Raw genomic sequence first — 20,323 nt, 5'->3', positions numbered from 1 at the left:
TCACAAATTAATACTAGATATGAGCATTTATAACAAATTATTAAATGACATCTGATTCACACATGCAAATGGTGTTTTTAGTTAGTGATTCACATCTTCACTAACACATCACAATATTCAGACAATACCGCCTATAAGGACTTTGACAATACCCAGTCTTCAGGACTTACAAGTTAGTATTTTCCCTGCAGTAGTTCTTTTTTAGATGGGGGGTTGTCAGGATCAAGCAGGCGTCTTTTCTTTGGCAACGGACGCACCGACTTACATGTGGTCCCATCAGCTTTTATAGGGTCTGGATATTGCACAGTAGGTCCATCCCCGCCAACAAAATGCTATAAGGTGAGATAGGCATGACAGAGAAGAGAAAGTGGATCACAGATATTGTAAGGCATTCAGGTTACTCATGCTAGCTGATTGAAAACTGTATTAACAGATTGCAGAATGGGTACAATACAGTACAGCTCAATACACACAATAGTTAAGGGGATGCAGACCAGAGAAAGACTTTAGTCTTGTTTACATCAGGGTCCCCCATTTTCAATTCATAATGACATTTATGTGTTATGACATACACAACAGATATATAGCATGACATTTATGACATACAGATACAGTACTGTTACATTTGTGACATCCAAGATATGCAAATATACAGTACTGTTAAAAAGATATCCTAACAGGAAATATATACATACGAGGGGGAGGAAACTGTACATTAGGAGGGGGGGTTTGGACATTTACAGTACACTAACATTTAGCTAACGTTAGTTCGGTTGTTAGAATCAACTGGACAACTTCCAATTCATAATTTTCAAGGGTGTTGACTAAGTAGCTGTAGCTATATGTAGTTTTCCTTCAGCTCATGAACTGATCGGAATGTTTTCGGAGACTCTTTTTGGCGACGTTAGGTTAACGTTAGGTTAACCATGCGTTAGCATTAGCTATGAATAGCTGGCTACCTAACGATCGGCTAGCCATCTATCTATCTATCTATCTATCTATCTATCTATCTATCTATCTATCTATCTATCTATCTATCTATCTATCTATCTATCTATCTATCTATCTATCTATCTATCTATCTATCTATCTATCTATCTATCTATCTATCTATCTATCTATCTATCTATCTATCTATATACAGTATATATAAGATAACAAGTGATGACTTCTGTTTAACTCAAATGTTGAAGCATATATTACTGAAGCATATTTTTCGGGCTTACCGTTGAGCATACAGCCTTGTTCTTGTTGATCTTGTCCACATTCAGCTGTGTATGGGGCCGTCCACAAGCCTTAATCCACTTTAAACATTTTTCCAACTGTGTTTTAGGCTTTGGAAAATTTATAAAACGCGCTCCCTTTAGTCTTTCTGGATATCTCTGGTCATTATTGCACGTTCCCCAAGCACATCTAAGAACCATTTTCTCGACAACAACAATGCAGGACTGGCTGGCTATCTGTGAGACATCATGGCGGCTCTATTTCAAGGGGCGCGGCCTTAAGAAATCGGGCAATCTTATTGGTTATTATTCTCTGTGTGATTGACAGCGGGGAAAGGTCTATTGACCCAGCCTGAAACCATTGATCTGCTCATCAGCACCCGAGAAGGTCGCTTGGCCCCACAAAGAATGGAGAGAGCCGGTGATCTGGTGCTATGGGACGGCCCACTGGGCAAAACTGTGAGCGGTGCGCATCCGGACCTCTTTGAAGAGGTAAAAATGACCATGCGTCATTCATTGACCCACTTCGCACGCTCCATGAGAACGACAGCCGTGAGAAAATGCAAACACCTCGCAGTGGACTTAACCATGAGGAAAAGCATAAAAGAAGGAGTAACCGCCGCAAGCAACAAGGAAGTCTTCGACTGGCTGAAATGGGACAGCATAGGAGCAGCCTGTGACCCCGTCTGTGGAGGTTGTCATTGCGGTAACTGTCCGCCCGGAGGAAAGGAGATGACACTGGCCGATTAGAGGGAGCTAGAGACCATCAAGGCAGACATGACCTTCAGGGAGAAAGACTTGCACTGTGGGGACTCCCTGGAAGGAACGACCAGCATCACTCCCTAATAACCGCCGAGCTGTGGAGTCAACCTTCCTCAGGACGGAGAGGCGCCTCGAGAAAGACCCCTCATGGAAGGAAGCCTATACCAGGCAAATCCACAAAATGGTGGAGAGAGGAGCTGCGGTGAAACTAACTAGGTCCATGATGGACCAATGGAACGGAGCAGTATGGTACGTGAGTCACTTGACCGCACCGAACCCACACTCCGTCACCACTCCAGTACGCATCGTCTGGGACAGCAGCCAAGAGTTCAGAGGAGTAAGCATGAACAACATCCTACTGGAAGGTCCTGATGTGCTGAACCCAATCCGACCGGTACTTCTCAGATTCCGGGAAGGAGAACATGCAGCCATTGGTGACATCAAAAATATGTACAATTCAGTGTGGCTGGAAGAGGAGGAAGTCCATGTACACCGCTTCCTGTGGAGAGACTCACCGCAAGACGAGATAGAAGATTATGCCGTCGTCAGGGTGAATATGGGAGACAAGCCGGCCGGATGTATTGCCCAAGTGGCTATGCGAGAGACCGCATACCTTCCTCGGTTCTCCCATCTGACCGATGAAATAACTGTCATTGTGGACAACAGCTACGTGGCCGATCTCCTCGTGTCGCATAATGACTCACACAGACTGGATGAGATCCTGAAGGGGGTCGAAGTTATCTTAAAGACAGGCGGCTTCCACCTCAAGCCCTGGGTCCGATCTGGTCACAGTCGGAGGCATGACGCTCCGGAGACCAAGCCAGAGACACTGGTCCTACCGAACCAACTCAAGGAAGAGGACAACAAGGCTTTGGGAGTCGGCTACCTTGTCCATGAAGACAAGCTCTTTGTAATGGCATCCATCAACTTCTCCCGGAGGAGGCAGAAGATGAGGATGGAAGCAGATCTAGCCGAAGGAGATATCATAGAGAGGACGCCTAACCCTCTGACGCGCCGAGTCCTACTCAGCCAAGTCGCAGGACTGTATGACCCGATTGGTCTCGCAACTCCACTCAAGCAGAAGGGAGTGATCCTAGTGAGAAGAGCATTCCAGGAGGCTGGCAAGATGACTAAGGACACTTGGGACCAGCCACTATCAGAGGAACTCCTAGAGAAAGCGGTGGAGCTGTTTAAAGAATACGCTCGCCTGAGCTGCATCACATTTCCTAGAAGTATCACGCCCGCCGGCTGGATGGGCAAGCCATGGGGGGGATCACATTCTCAGACGGGAGCTGTGATTCCTATGGCGCGGTACTATATCTGCGGTGGGAGACGTCCGGGGGAGCAGTCGCCCGGCTAGTGGAGTCAAAAGCTAAACTGGCCCCTCTTGACCTTAGAGGTGACCCAGTGAAAGCGGAAATCTGTGGGGCTGTGTTCGCATCCCGCCTAAAAAAGTACGTACTTAAACATGGAAGAATCAAAGTGGAGAGATGGTTCCACTTCATCGACAGTCAGACGGTGCTAGTTGCCATCCAAAGAGAAAGCTATGGATTCCAAACGTTCTTCGCGATTTAGGGTGAGAGATCCAGAAGGCTGGTCCTGTAGCTGACTGGTGGTGGATACCTGGAGAACGCAACATCGCTGACCTGGTCACAAGAGGCCGCTGCTCCCCAAAGCTACTCGGGAGAGCACTCTGCTTGGCAACGCGGCCCTGATTTCCTCGCCAACCCCGAAGAGGAATGGCCAAAGAAATCAGCCTCAGAGGTAGCTACCGCTGTGAGAGACGCAGTAAGCAGGCTTCAAAGAAAAGCCTTCACAGTCGCTATCACAAGAGCACAAGCAAAGACAATGCCTTCCCCTGCCAGCTCAGGGGAAGAAAAGACAACAGCCATGAAAGAAGAACCAGATGTCACTGTCTCGCCAAACAGAACCTCCTACAAACTTTGGGGCGGGGCTCTCATAGGCCAGATAGACCCGAAAAGATACAGTTCACTTAAGACACTCTGCTGCTTTTTGTTACAGACCCAGGCAATGCTGTACCCGCACTACTCAAGACAATAGATACGTTCTCAAGATTTTCAGGGTATAAGGTTAATTGGTCGAAGTCGGAGGCTCTTCCCCTAACGTCCTACTGCCCCAAATCACTATTTAAAGATGGCTCCTTTCAGTGGCCTGAAAAGGGTATTCGGTATCTAGGGATTCTTTTCCCCAAGCAAGTAAACGACATTGTTAGTGTCAACTTTGACCCACTACTAGGCAAAATCTCAGCTGATGTGGAGAGATGGGCTCCCCTTTTCTTGTCACTGTGGGGCAAGGTTAATGTTCTTAAGATGAACTGCATTCCCAGAGTAAACTACCTCCTCCAGTCACTGCCGATAGCAATACCTAGCAAGTATTTTAAACAATTTGATAGAATATGCAACACATTCCTGTGGAACGGTAAAAGACCCAGGATGCGTATTGGTAAACTACAACAGCCTGTGGACAGAGGTGGCCTGGGTCTCCCCAAATTATTACTATATCATTATGCTTACAGTTTCAGACATATGACACAGTGGGCCCTGCCCCCTGAGAGAGCGCCTCCATGGTACATAATGGAGCAGTCGGTATACACACGGCTCCCCCCACTGTCGTATATATTACAGCTAAACTACTACCAACTGCCCGAACTCACCCTATTATCTCTCACATACAGGCCGTATGGAAGAAGGTGTCTCGCATCTTTCATATCAACCCACATTTAAGCCTGTCAGCAGGCTTATGGGCCAACCCAAAATTGTGTATATGCAGATCCCCCTTTATGTGGAAGGAATGGACAGACAAAGGCATCCTCACCCTGGGGGACCTCTATGAAGACGATGCATTAAAATCTTTTGAAAAACTGATTCAACAATATCAGCTGGCCAACAATCAATTTTGGAGATATTTACAATTGAGGCATCTTCTCATAGGCACATTTGGCTCGCCACAGACCCTCCCCCAGGGTACAGACCTGCTGAAAAAGATTTTGGCTATTTCTGGGTTGGGACATGAGGCCTCGGTCTACTATTCCATGTTTATCGACAGGGAGGGCAGTGGGATATCCTCTGCTCTCAAAATAGTCTGGGAAAAGGATCTAGGGGTCACATTTGAGCAAGAGGACTGGGATATAATCTCGGGGATCCCCAAACAGGTGTCCAGGGATATTAGAACAAGGCTAATACAATTCAAGATCTTCCACCGCATTTATTGGACCCCCTCTAAAATGTATAGACTGGGCCTGAAAGAGAACCCAGATTGCTGGAAATGTCACACAGGGGAGGGGGACCTAGTCCATGCACTCTGGTCATGTCCGAAAATCAGAGACTTCTGGAGTAACATACATGACTACATCACAGAGGTCACAGGGACGGAGTATGATTTCTGTTCTGGTTTATATATCCTGGGGGATCCCTGCAGTCTTAGCCATATCGCAAAGCCCCTAGCTGATTGGATACAGACTAGTATTATGATAGGCAAACAGATCATAATGAGAGGCTGGAAGGCACCAGAAGGCCCGTCATTCCGAGAGTGGAGTGGAGAACTGGGTAGGGTAGCTGCCTATGAGAAAATATCTTTTAGTTTAGGAGAGAAAGGAGACAAATATATTAGCAAATGGGGGAAATATTTGCAATTTCACTCACTATAAAAGGAGGAGGGGCACACTTGTCTAAGACAGCGACGATGCACATGAGTATAATATAATACCTGACAAATGCACAATGTTTATGTAGACAAGAATGGCTCTATGTTTTAATGTAGATTTATTTTTTCGTTTGGTGTTTCCTTTCTGTTTTGGTACTACTTCCCATTATAGTCTCGGCTTAGTCTAATTTATCTTTCTATTTTTTATTTTTTATTTATTTTTTGTTATGGTAGAATTTTTCATTTGTGTAGGTTTACTTATTCTAATGTCTTTATTTTTTATTTTTATTTTTTTTCTGTCTTCCCCCCCATATGGGGGGTATCAGTGTAACCTAGACGTTAGGGGTCCAGGTGTCTATGTTGTCCTTCAGGACTGACCCATGCTGATGCAAAATATGTCATTCATTGTATTGTCCTGAAGTACTGTGTGCAAAAAGAAAAAATATGCAATAAAGTATAAGTCATAAAAAAAAGACACTCTGCTGCGTCGTCGGCTTCACCAGAAGGGCACTACAATTCTGGATGACAGTAAAAACCTGAAGGGCCCCGACGACAAAAGCCCACTTGCCAACCCGCACATTAGTAAAGTGGGAGGCATTGACAGTGGACGAACTTAGAAGTGCATTCAACAAACTATGCCTGGCCGCACAGGAAGGCGCAGAGTTCCCCGTAACCACACTGGACAGACTCGTGGTCCACAAAGTTGAGGACTTCAAACTCTTACTGTGCCACGGCAGAGTTCAAGCCATGGCCAAGGAATGGCCTGGAGTGCCCTTACTTCCCTACAGGGAATGGGTCAGCATCCTCCTGGCAGAGGAAGCCCACAGGGCAAACCATGAGGGCATTGCAGGAACCCTCTTGTGCATGAGAGACAAGGCCTGGATTGTGCAAGGGCCAAGAGTAGCCTGAAGTACGATTGACTCGTGCATACACTGCCGAAAGAACAAGGCGAAAATGTGCCGTCAAGTCATGAGTGAACTCCCCCCGGAGCGCACAGAGCCGGCCGCGCCATTCGAGTATACAACCTTAGACCTCTTTGGTCCAGAGCGATACATGCCGACATAGTGGAAGACCTCTCGACCGAAGGTTTCCTGAAGACGTTCCAACGCTTCACTGCATTGAGAGGCCATCCCAGGAAGCTCTGGTCCGATAAGGGGACTAATTTCGTCGATAAATAAACAATAACAAGGTACAGAAGAAAGCCGCAGAGTCTGGAACAGATTGGACTTGGGTGTTCCACCCCGCTGACTCTCCTCATAGGAATGGGCCGGCTGAAGCAGCTGTGCGAGTATTAAAGAGAGCACTGAGCAGCTTAGGCGAAGAAGGGAGCCTTACGGCCCTGGAGTTCCAAACCCTTCTATGCCTAGCTGCCAATCTATCAAATGAGAGGCCTATTGGCGCCAATGCCCAGCTTCGAGATGGCACCATTGAGGTCATCACTCCCAACACTCTCCTACTGGGACGTGCAAGGCCCCGTGGAGACCCCAGAGGTTTCGAGTCCGCTAGCTACCCCTTCGTCCGTCTGAGAGCAATCCAGATTGAAGTGGACAGGTTCTGGAAACGATGGAGCCAGCTGGCAGGAAGAAATGGCACATTCCCGCTAGGAATGTCGCAGAAGGAGACCTGGTCTGGCTTGCGGACCAGAACGCACTCAGAGGCCAGTTTCGACTGGGCAGAGTGATAAAGACGCACCCTGACTCGAAGGGTGTCATCAGAGATGTGGAAGTAAGGACTTGCCAAAGCCTTCCCGTTACTGCCGGCCATCCCAAGCGTGACCGTCACGTCGGGGTGTGCCCCACCACCGTCCTCCACAGGGACGTCAGGAGGTTGGTGGTACTTCTACCATTCGAGGAACAATGACCGAATGAAGGATGTCGAAAGTCGCCTATTTCTGGCACAAAGTAGGACGTCTAAAGTCACCTATTTCTGGCACAAAGAAGGACGTCGAAAGTCGCCTGTTTCTGGCACAAAGAAGGACGTCGAAAGTCGCCTATTTCTGGCACTAAGAAGGACGTCGAAAGTCGCCTGTTTCTGGCACAAAGTAGGACGTCGAAAGTCGCCTATTTCTGGCACAAAGAAGGACGACGAAAGTGGCCTGTTTCTGGCACAAAGGACGACGAAAGTCGCCTGTTTCTGGCACAAGGAAGGACGACGCAAGTCGCCTGTTTCTGGCACTATTGAGGACGTCAAGAATCGCCCGTTGCCGACATAACTTGCGTAGTTTTCACGGGCGCCGTTGAGCTACCACCATAAATGGGGCATAAGTTAGTTCTTTTGTTTCCCTGTAAAATAATATAGATCCATTTGTACCGATGAATGCTTTGATTGATTGATTCAAAACTTTATTAACAGATTGCAGAATGGGTACAATACAGTACAGCTCAATACACACAATTGTTAAGGGGATGCAGACCAGAGAAAGACTTTCGTCTTGTTTACATCAGGGTCCCCCATTTTCATTCATCAGGACATATATGACATACATGACATACAGATAGACAGTACTGCTACATCTATACATTTATGACATACCAGATTTGCAAATACAGTACTGTTTGTGATACAAAAAGAGTCCAGAAAAGGAGGCGGCTACGTGGCGTAGTGGGCAAGGCGCTCGCCACGAATGACGGAGACGCTGGGCTTGCCTGTTCGAGCCCAGCGCTCCACATTGCTTTCAGTTTAGCTGATGGGTGGGGATCGGGCGTTGTGGACAGCGACTCCTACAGGTCGGTTGGTGCGCCTGCGCAGTAGAATCAGGAAGTATCGGGGGCAGCGTGAGCCTCCCACGCGTTACTCCTCGTCACTGAGAGATCGAGCTGCGCAGGTGAAAAGATGCGACTGCTGTTACCTCAAGTACCGGAGGGGACTTGTGCTATGTATGACTTAGTCCACATTGCAGCCGGCTTGTGGGAGGCAAGAAACAGCGTTCGTGACAGGGGAGGGTTGAATTGGAGAAAAAGTGAAAAAAAAATAAAAAATCCAGAAAAGGGAGTATATACATTTGACGTAAAAACTGTACATTTGAGGAGGTTGGGTGGGGTTGGGTGGGGTTGGGTGGGGTGGGGGGGGGTTGGGTAGGAGGGGTTGGGGGGGGAAAACACTGTACAACTTTGTATAGTTTGGGTAGTTTTATGAGCCTTACGGTCAGAAAACTAAGTGGGAGGTGGAGAATTATCCAACGTTTTCCCAATATGTTCATTATTATTATTATTATCGTAGGTGACATTTGTTGCAAGCGTTAGTTATTGTCTGGTGCTGCCTAGTGGACACACTTTGGAACACGCGTTGTGACTCTGGACAGGTAAGCTGTCTCTGCGCCGGCGTGCCGCGCTATTTAAATGACACTCTTGGCCATAGGCCTGTAATGTGAAAAGCCCTGTGGGCGAACTGACTGGCCAACGGTACGTTGCATTGTATGCGCCGTTTATATCCGCAATTATCCTTTCATATATATCTAGTTGCCAATGAATGCCGTTTTATTTCCCCTTTTTGTATAGGTAAATAATCTATCGACGACTAACTACTAAATGCTACTAACTGTTGCTACTGACTGTATCGACTTTATCCATTGACTGCAAATGACTAACTGACTGCTAACTACTGGCTAACTACTGAATAATTGGCCACCTGGTGTTAATGGCACATACCGTTTTCTATAAGCACTGGATGTTTGGACATGGAGTCCGAATAAAACAGTTATTGCAAAGCAGTGGCGGCTGCTGAATTTTTTTGGTGAAGCACAAATTATTATATTATATTATATATTAAATTATATTTTTAAAACATCCCCAAGGCTGCAACACCCCCATTCTTCCCAGGTGTCAGGCCCCTTTTTCGCACATCACCACCACCCCTCCTGCTCCACTGCCATCACCACCGCCACTACCACCACTCCTCCTGCTCCACTGCCATCCTACCCATTCGCACATTCTCATGTTGACCACAAAGTCAACGAACCACACTTCGACCTCCCCGGGCCGAACCGACCACTTTCCCTGAAATCGGACTGAAAGAAAATATATATATATATAAAAAAAACGTATTAAAAAAGTTTTTCTGACTTTTAAAAATGTTCGGGACCTCCATGTTTTGGGGGTCTTCATCATCAACATCGGATCCGGGATTCAGCTCCCAACAGTCGGGCAAGAACTGCGGGTTTTCAGCCTCTCTCCAGGCTCCTGGACAGAACGAGCTGTGTGATTTTTTTCCATAGCCTATGTTTGCGAAGAGGCTACGGGAGAAAATCACGCCGCTGTGCGTCTCTGATTGGATCTTACGTTTGTGTGGCACGGCGTGAACGCCAATCAGTCTCGTGTGCAAAGTCTCACTAGACCGCCTACCCTACCCTACCCTATTTTGATTGGATAATTACATTCTTAAGCCCAACCCAGTGCAGTTATTTTGCACTGAGTGATTGACAGCTGACCATTACTGCAGTTATGATCAGGCCTTATCAGAGAGCTCAGAGCTGTCACTTGGCCAGTTTTGAAGAAAAAAAAATTCACTGGCATTTTTTTTACAGAGGAAAACATTTCTAATAAAATAATAATATTAATAATTAAAAAAAAATATATATATATATATATTTTTTTTTATTATTATATATGTATATTAATAATAATAATATATATATATATATATATATATATATATATATATATATATATATATATATATATATATATATATATATATATATATATATATATTTCTAGTGAAGTACTGCCTCACTAGTTGTCATGCAATAACCTCCACTGTTGCAAAGTCAGAATTGTTTCCTCTGGTTTATAGTCTCAGTCTTCGCCTACACCCTTTCCAATGGGGACATTTAGTTGACACATTGACTGTGACTGCTAGATAATTGGACAGTGTGTCATGTCACGAAAATGTGAGTCTCTCTCTCCCTCTCTATCTCGCTCTCTCTCCCTCTCTTTCCCTCCCTCTCTCTCTCTGTGAGGATTGGCCCATTCCCCGCCACACGCTTCTTCAAGGTACTGTGATGATTGGTCCATTCCCCGCCACACGCTTCAGGAGCGATTACCAATTTCCATCTCGCACCTGTTGTAGTTTGTAATTAGCGCTCCAGAGGCTTCATATACTCTGGCCTTCTATCAATCGTTGTCGGGTCGTTTTGGATTACTACTGCTATTGCCTGTTCCCCCCCGTTGTTGTGCCTCGTCTACTTCTTCTCCAGGACGTCTTTGGAAGTCGCCGCTGGTGTATATCTCGATCATCCGTTGGAGCTGTGCCTCGTTGCCCGCTTTACGCGTTTGCGCTTTGGTGAGTTTTTGGAAACAAACTTTTTGGATTATCTGTTTTTTGTGTGTTTGGATAACACTGAAGAAATACCGTTTTTGTTTTGTACTGGACTCAGCTAATTTGTGTGTTAGGATAACACTGAAGAAATACCGTTTTTGTTTTGTACTGGACTCAGCTAATTTGTGTGTTAGGATAACACTGAAGAAATACCGTTTTTGTTTTGTACTGGACTCTGCTAACTTGTGTTGGTACACCGAAGATCAAGTCACTTGTGATTTATACTGGACTCAGCTAAGGAGGACTGAACTGCACTGCCTCTGTGTACAGTTGGATTGATTATTGACCACTCTCTCTCTCTCTCCGTTTCCTCCCCGAGTTGGATCCGGGAGTATCTGCAGAGCCGCAGAGGTAGTGGCGCCTACGCCGATTCCCCACCTCTAAACCGGGAGGATCTGCAGAGCCGCAGACAACTCTGCCGAAAGCATTCTCCTTTTGTTAATTCTGATTTGTTATTTGGCTCATTTTTGATTCTGTAATAAATACGCCCTAGTGTTTGGCTAACTCTGAACTACCTGTCTGTGCCGTGCTGTTGGGGTCGGTTTCAAACCTTAACATTACGACCCGACCATGACGACCTCAGCCGACACAGACAGAGTCAGAACAGCGTTGGCGGTCCAGATCGAATTGACCAACGACCACAGCCTACAGTTAGGTGCGGCTGCGGCTGCTGTACAGGAGCTCCGAGCCCAGGTCCTGCCCATTTAGGAGTCCCTTGGCTCTCTGGCTACCCTGCAGACAGCCCAGGGTAATCAGCAGGCTGATATTCTTCACCAATTACAGACGTTGAGTGAAGCATTTAACGCCCTGCTTGTAACCCCACCTACTTCAGGAGTCTCGGCCAGAGCACCACCCGCAGCCGTGGCGGACCCCGCGTCTCCCGACCCCGCACCTCGGGAGCCCCGTCTCTCCGAACCACGGTTGTTCAATGGTAACTTCGAGGATTGTGCCACATTCATCATGCAATGTGAGTTGGTTTTTCTTCATCAACCCAGCCGATTCACTTCAGAGGGAGCCCGAGTGGCTTACATGACTAACCTGCTCTCAGGCCGGGCAGCACAGTGGGTTACTGCCTCCTGGTCGATGAGGGCAGATTTTTGTTTTTCCTACCCAGACTTCGTGGCAGAGCTCCGCAGGGTTTTCCACCACCCAGCTCGTGGCCAGGACCCAGGAGCTCGGTTGGGCACCTTCCGGCAGGGCAGTGGCGGGGTCACCGACTACATGCTGGAGTTCAGACTGGCCGCAACGGAGAGCAGTTGGAACGATCACGCGCTTCGTCTCACCTTCATGCGGGGTCTCAGCGACGCTGTAAGGGACCAGCTCGCGACCCGTGAGGAGCCTGATTCCCTCGAGGACCTATTCAACCTCGCTATTCGCATTGACGGACGCCTCCGGGAGAGAAGGCGTGAGAGAGCCCGACTGGGACCCCCAGACGTCCCCCAGACCCCCCGCACTCGTGACGGTACTGCGGTCCGTCCTGCTTCCTCCACAACTGGTGGTTCTTTCCCCTCCCGTTCGGTGCCCGAGGAGGAACCCATGCAGCTGGGACGCTCACACCTTAGCCAGGCTGAACGGGAGGCCAGGTTCAGGTCCGGCCTTTGCCTCTACTGCGGCCGGGATGGGCACCGTATCTCCAACTGCCCCACCCGGCCAAAAGACCAGGCTCGCCGGGACCCCGGGAGATCCTGGTGAGCCGTTTTTCTCGTTCCCACACCCGTGCACCACCTAGCCGTCTGATGAGCGTCACCCTGGCCTGGGCGGACCAACGGGCGACGGTGGAGGCACTCATTGACTCGGGTGCTGACGAGAGTTTCCTGGATTTCGAGTTTGCTACCCAGGCCAACATTCCACTAGAGGACCTCGTGAGACCCTTGGAGGTGTTCGCGTTGGACCAGCACCGCCTGGCTGACATCACTCAACGCACCTGTCCTTCTCACCATTGCTGGTAACCACGTTGAGAGACTCCAGTTTTTTATCACCAGATCCCCTCTTGTCCCAGTAGTCCTGGGTCGGCCCTGGCTCGCGCTGCATGAGCCCCACATCGCCTGGTCCTCCGGTACCATCAGGGGGTGGAGCTCCTCCTGTCATGCCCAGTGTCTTCAGGCGGCGTCCTGTCCCTTGCCCCGGAGATCCCTTTGTGAGCCGCCCCTGGACCTCTCGACTATACCCCCCGAATACCACGACCTCGAGGAGGTTTTCAGTAAGTCCCGGGCTCAGGCCCTTCCGCCTCACCGGCCTTACGACAGTGCCATCGACCTCCGCTCTGGGGCTCCCCTTCCCGGCAGCCGCCTCTACAGTCTGACCGTCCCTGAGAAGGCAGCGATGGAGAGGTACATCTCTGAGTCCTTGGAAGCAGGCCTCATTCGGCCTTCCTCCTCCCCGGTGGCGGCCGGTTTCTTTTTTGTTGGGAAGAAGGATGGAGACCTTCGACCCTGCATCGACTATCGCCAACTCAACGAGATCACCATCAAGAACAAGTATCCTCTTCCTCTCATGAACTCCACCTTCGAGCCTCTCACCCAGGCTACCGTCTTTACCAAGCTGGACCTCCGGAGTGCCTACCATCTGGTCCGTATCCGAGAGGGCGATGAATGGAAGACCTCCTTCAAGACTCCCAGGGGCCACTACGAGTACCTGGTAATGCCGTTCGGCTTCACCAACGCTCCGGCGGTATTCCAGGCGCTCATGAACGACGTCCTCCGTGACATGCTGGAGGAGTTTGTGGTGGTATACCTGGACGACATCCTCATTTTCTCCAAGACCCTCGAGGAACACATCCAGCATGTCCGCCGTGTGCTGGAGCGCCTCCTCCACAATCGGCTCTTCGTCAAGGCAGAGAAGTGCCGATTTCACTCCGACTCCGTCGATTACCTGGGCTTCATCGTGGAGAGCGGCTTGACCCGAGCTGACCCTCGCAAGATCCGGGCCGTGGAGGAGTGGCCGGAACCCACCTCTCGGAAGGAGCTACAGAGCTTCCTCGGGTTCGCAAACTTCTACCGTAGATTCATCCGGAACTACAGCCAGGTGGCGGAACCACTTACCAGGCTAACCTCTCCCGCCCTGCCGTTCGACTGGGCCCCAGCGGCTTGTGCTGCGTTCCGTTCCCTCAAGAAGAGGTTCACCACCGCCCCGGTCTTGCTCCACCCAGACCCCAAGAGACAGTTCATTGTAGAGGTGGACGCCTCGGATACTGGACTAGGGGCTATCTTGTCTCAGCGGTCGGCAACGGACCAGAAGGTACATCCGTGCGCCTTCTACTCACGTCGTTTCCTCCCTGCCGAGAGGAACTATGACATCGGCAATCGGGAGCTGCTGGCGGTTGTGGCTGCCTTGGAGGAGTGGCGTCATTGGCTAGAGGGGGCCGAGGAACCATTCACCATTTGGACGGACCACAAGAACTTGACGTACATCCGGGCTTCCAAGCGCCTCAACGGCCGGCAGGCAAGATGGGCCAGCTTCCTCAGTCGGTTCGACTTCTCGCTGACCTTTCGCCCTGGTTCCCGCAACACGAAGGCCGACTCCCTGTCCCGGTTACACTCCAAGGGGGCTCCAACCACTGAGGATCCGACTCCCATCCTCCCAGAGGCCAGGGTGGTGGGAGTGGTCACCTTGGGCATTGAGGGGGTGGTAAGGCGTGCCCTACGCTTCCATCCCGCTCCCGGCAATGTACCTGTTCGTCGCCTCTTCGTCCCCGACTCAGTCCGGTCCCGGGTCCTCCAGTGGGGCCATACCAGCCGGTTCGCCTGCCACCCGGGCGTTCATCGCACGTTCTCCTTCCTGGCTCGTCGATTCTGGTGGCCCACCATGAGGAACGACGTCAAGGAGTTCGTTCTGGCCTGCGCAGTCTGCGCCCGCAGCAAGGCCTCCCACCAGGCACCCTCCGGGCTATTGTAGCCGCTTCCCATTCCGAGCCGCCCTTGGTCCCATGTGGCGTTGGACTTCGTCACGGGTCTTCCTTCGTCCCAGGGGAACACGTGCCTACTGACCGTGGTGGATCGGTTCAGCAAGGGGGTTCACCTCGTGGCCCTTCCCAAGCTTCCCTCGGCTACCGAGACAGTGGACCTCCTGACACGCCACGTGTTCCGCCTCCATGGGTTTCCCCAGGACGTCGTCTCGGACCAGGGGCCCCAGTTCACTTCCCAGGTATGGCGGGCTTTTTGCAAGGGATTGGGGGCAACGGTCAGTCTTTCCTCTGGTTATCATCCCCAGACTAACGGACAAACGGAGAGGATGAACCAGAGCGTGGAGTCTGCTCTTCGTTGTGTGGCTGCCGAGAAACCCGCTTCTTGGAGCCGGTTCCTCCCCTGGGTCGAGTACGCCATCAACTCCCTGGTCAGTTCCGCCACCGGCCTCTCACCTTTTGAGGTGTCCCTGGGCTACCAACCTCCTCTTTTCCCTGCACAGGAGTCGGAGGTGGCAGTTCCCTCCGTACAGGACCATCTCGACCGGTGCCGACAGGTCTGGGAGATCACCAGGACTGCACTGCTCCGGTCATCGGAGCGCGCCAGTCGTGGAGCTGACCGGCGCCGGATCCCTGCGCCGACATACCAGCCTGGGCAGAGAGTGTGGCTGTCCGCAAGGGACCTTCCGCTTCGATCCTCGGCCAAGAAGCTTAACCCCCGGTTCGTCTGTCCTTTTGAGGTTCTGAAGGTGCTCAGTCCCGCGGCGGTGAGTCTTAAGCTTCCTGCGTCCATGCGCATTCACCCCGTTTTCCATGTGTCCCGGGTTAAGCCTGTCTCTCTCAGTCCCCTGATGCCCCCTGCTCCGGATCCGCCTCCTCCCGAGATGGTGGACGGACACCCCCAGTGGCAGGTCCGTCAGCTGATGGACGTCCGACGGCGGGGTCGGGGGTTCCAGTACCTGGTGGACTGGGAGGGATACGGCCCGGAGGAACGGAGCTGGGTCTCCCGCCAGCTCATCATGGACCCCGACCTGATCACCGACTTCCATCGTGCCCATCCGGACAAGCCGGGTCGGGCTGGTCGCCGGGTGGCTCCCGTGGAGGGGGGGGTACTGTGAGGATTGGCCCATTCCCCGCCACACGCTTCTTCAAGGTACTGTGATGATTGGTCCATTCCCCGCCACACGCTTCAGGAGCGATTACCAATTTCCATCTCGCACCTGTTGTAGTTTGTAATTAGCGCTCCAGAGGCTTCATATACTCGGGCCTTCTATCAATCGTTGTCGGGTCGTTTTGGATTACTACTGCTATTGCCTGTTCCCCCCCGTTGTTGTGCCTCGTCTACTTCTTCTCCAGGACGTCTTTGGAAGTCGCCGCTGGTGTATATCTCGATCATCCGTTGGAGCTGTGCCTTGTTGCCCGCTTTACGCGTTTGCGCTTTGGTGAGTTTTTGGAAACAAACCTTTTGGATTATCTGTTTTTTGTGTGTTTGGATAACACTGAAGAAATACCGTTTTTGTTTTGTACTGGACTCAGCTAATTTGTGTGTTAGGATAACACTGAAGAAATACCGTTTTTGTTTTGTACTGGACTCAGCTAATTTGTGTGTTAGGATAACACTGAAGAAATACCGTTTTTGTTTTGTACTGGACTCTGCTAACTTGTGTTGGTACACCGAAGATCAAGTCACTTGTGATTTATACTGGACTCAGCTAAGGAGGACTGAACTGCACTGCCTCTGTGTACAGTTGGATTGATTATTGACCACTCTCTCTCTCTCTCCGTTTCCTCCCCGAGTTGGATCCGGGAGTATCTGCAGAGCCGCAGAGGTAGTGGCGCCTACGCCGATTCCCCACCTCTAAACCGGGAGGATCTGCAGAGCCGCAGACAACTCTGCCGAAAGCATTCTCCTTTTGTTAATTCTGATTTGTTATTTGGCTCATTTTTGATTCTGTAATAAATACGTCCTAGTGTTTGGCTAACTCTGAACTACCTGTCTGTGCCGTGCTGTTGGGGTCGGTTTCAAACCTTAACACTCTCTCGAACGCAGTGAGCGCTCCGTAATATGATCATGATCATTATGATCGACTGGAATAAAAAATAATAATAATAGGTTTACTACTTACATACCGTAGTTGTCTCCTTAATACTGAGTTGTTCATTAATGTTACCTAAATGTCATAAGTGAATTATATAGAAACAACTCACCAAAATGGACTATTGCACAACTGATTTGAAAAAAAAAAAAAAAAAATTACCCCCCCCCACCCCCGCACCCTCCCTTGCCTGACCATGGCATTTAGTGAAATTATGCTACTGCTCTAGGGGCTGAGCCTCTGATGCTAGAACCGCCCCTGCCTGTATGTCATGTATGTCCCTATGCCATAAATGTCATGATATCACGTATGTTGTGTATGAGTATGTCATAAATGTCACTATGAATTGAAAATGGGGGACCCTGATGTAAACAAGACAAACGTCTTTCTCTGGTCTGCATCCCCTTAACAATTGTGTGTATTGAGCCGTACTGTATTGTACCCATTCTGCAATCTGTTAAATTCATTGTATGTCGTGTCGTCAACGGAGTCTGAACGGCACGGGACGCGCAAATGAATCCATCAGAGGGGGGAGCTTCGGTGGCCAGTGTCCTTTCAGCCGAACAGGATAATGAAAAAATTGTCCCACTAAATGGCCAGATGCGTCTTATGGTGACATCTACAATTACCTCATTGAGTCTCCAGGTAGACTAATGTTTATATTTAAGTGCTGTGGTCTATAGCCACTCACACATCAGTGAGCTGGATACAATCCTACCTGGAGGGGAGAGAACAGATGGTGGAGGTAAACGGTACCCTACTGTAACAGACCCTGAAATAGAAATAGAGAACTATACTATAGTCCGTAATGACAGAAACCAGTATGGAGGTGGTGTTTGTATGTACATACATAAGGACACCAAATTCATTACCCGTACTGACCTTCATCATGAGACAATTGAAACCGTATGGGTGGAAATTTTATTTGAAAGGGCAAAATCTGTTCTAGTCGGCACAATATACAGACCGCCAGATCAAACTGGCTTTTATGATACTCTGGATGTGTGCTTAGCTGGAGCTGAGGATGCGGAAAAAATTCTTATTGGGGATTGGAACACGGATATGCAACAAAAAGATGCACCCGTCTTCAAATCCTTCAATAGGTTTTGTGATCTGCACGGCCTCAGCCAACTAATCACCCAACCCACAAGGATATGTGAATCAACTCAGACTACCATTGACCTCATACTGACCTCTGACAAGTCCAAGATCTCCAACAAAGGGGTTATAGCATGCGGGTTAAGTGATCATTATATGATATTCTGTACCTGCAAAAAGCTAAAACTAAAGGCTGGCTGTCACAAAACAGTCACATCTAGAGACCTCAAAACCTACTCTAGCGAGGCCTTTAACCTTGAACTGGAGAGTCTGGACTGGTCAGATGAACTCAATGGTACACTGGTTGAAGAAACTTGGCTTGGCTTCAAAACCAAATTTTCATCAATACTAAACAACATGGCCCCCCTAAGAACCACCAGCGTAAAAAATCGCGCTGAGCCATGGATGCACACTGAAATACTGACCGCTATGAAAGCCAGAGACAAAAAATGCTCTGAGTTTCGTAAAAGTCAGTCAAAGCTTACCAAAAGCACGAGCAGTGAACTCCAAGACCACGTGACTGAACTCAAACTAGAAAGAAACAGACTAAGAAATGACGTAAACTCCATGATCAAAACTGCTAAAAAAAATTTCATCAATGACAAAACTGAGGTAAACAAAAATAAACCACGTGAACTTTGGAAATTACTCAACAATCAACTAGGCTGCAGTAAAAAACTCAAAACCAGGTTCTCAAACATAAACATAAAGACGGACAACACGCTCATCACAGACAAGCTGGATGTAGCCAATTACTTAAACACTTTCTTCACAAACATAGCCACAACACTGGTAAACAAACTACCCTCCCACTCAGGGCAGTATGGGGTAGAACACATAGTAGCATACTACAAGAACCTAGGCGTCCACAAAGACGACTTCAAACTGGAAATAGTAACTACAGATGAGGTACTCAAAAAACTGAGCGCCCTCCAACCAAACAAGGCCACTGGCCATGACAACATCCCCTCCAAATTCCTCAGAGACTCAGCAGCAGCCATCACCCCAGTCATCACACACATAATAAACCTCTCCATAAAACAGGGACACGTCCCCAAGGACTTCAAAATTGCGAGAGTAACACCCCTGCACAAAAAGGGCAGCAAATTAGACCCGGGTAACTACCGCCCTGTTTCTATCCTTACATCCATCTCGAAAGTCATGGAAAAAATAGTATACGAACAGATCGAAAAGTACCTCGCGGAAAAAAATCTAATCTACGAATTCCAATCTGGCTTCAGAACATCCCACTCCACTGACACATGCCTTCTCTACTTGAACGACCACATCAAACAAGAGGTGGACGCGGGCAAATACTGCGGCATGGTCATGCTGGACCTACAAAAGGCCTTCGACACTGTCAATCACACCATTCTGATTGACAAGCTAAAAGCAATTGGTTTTGATAGTTTATCAGTGAGCTGGATACAATCCTACCTGGAGGGGAGGGAACAGATGGTGGAAGTAAACGGTACACTATCCCCCCCCCTCACAGTGAGCTGTGGTGTTCCACAAGGAAGCATACTAGGACCGCTACTATTCCTAATTTATGCAAATGACATGTCGTCAGCTTGTGACTGCAACTTGTTCCTGTTTGCGGACGACTCAGCCCTGCTGGTCTCTGACAAGAACAAGTTACAGGTTGAAAAAGCCCTCAGCTCGGAACTAGGCAAAATCTGCATATGGCTCGCCGACAACAAACTATCATTACACATGGGCAAAACAGAGTCCATTCTCTTCGGTTCAAATAACAAACTCAGCAAGACCGACGGCTTCTCGGTTACAGTGGGTGACAATATTGTCACAAGGAAAGATGAAATTACCTACCTGGGTTCCATCCTAGAGGCTAATCTTTCCTGTGACAAGATGGCATCCAATGTAATAAAAAAAGTCAACCAACAAACTCGATCCTTGTACCGGATCTCCTCCCTGGTAAACAAGAATACCCTGAAGACTCTGGCAGGAGCACTCGTTCAAGGGTACTACGACTATGCTTGCACCTCATGGTACCAAAGCACCTCAAAGGCACTAAAAAACAAATTACAAACATCTTAAAACAAGCTAGTCAGACTACTGCTTGACCTGACTCCTAGAACCCACCTCACCCCTGCCCACTTTGACAACCTAGGATGGCTTAGAGTAGACGACAGAGTACAGCAACTTGCAATGGGCCTGGTCTACAAGATACACTATGCGACCAAGGTACCCATGTACATGTCAAAATACTTCCCAAAGGTCAGTGAATACCACAATCACAACACCAG

The sequence above is a fragment of the Notolepis coatsorum genome, assembly GCF_963971535.1.
Source record: "Notolepis coatsorum genome assembly, chromosome: 11".
In the NCBI taxonomy this organism is placed as follows: Eukaryota; Metazoa; Chordata; class Actinopteri; order Aulopiformes; family Paralepididae; genus Notolepis; species Notolepis coatsorum.
This window is presented reverse-complemented; position numbering follows the sequence as displayed.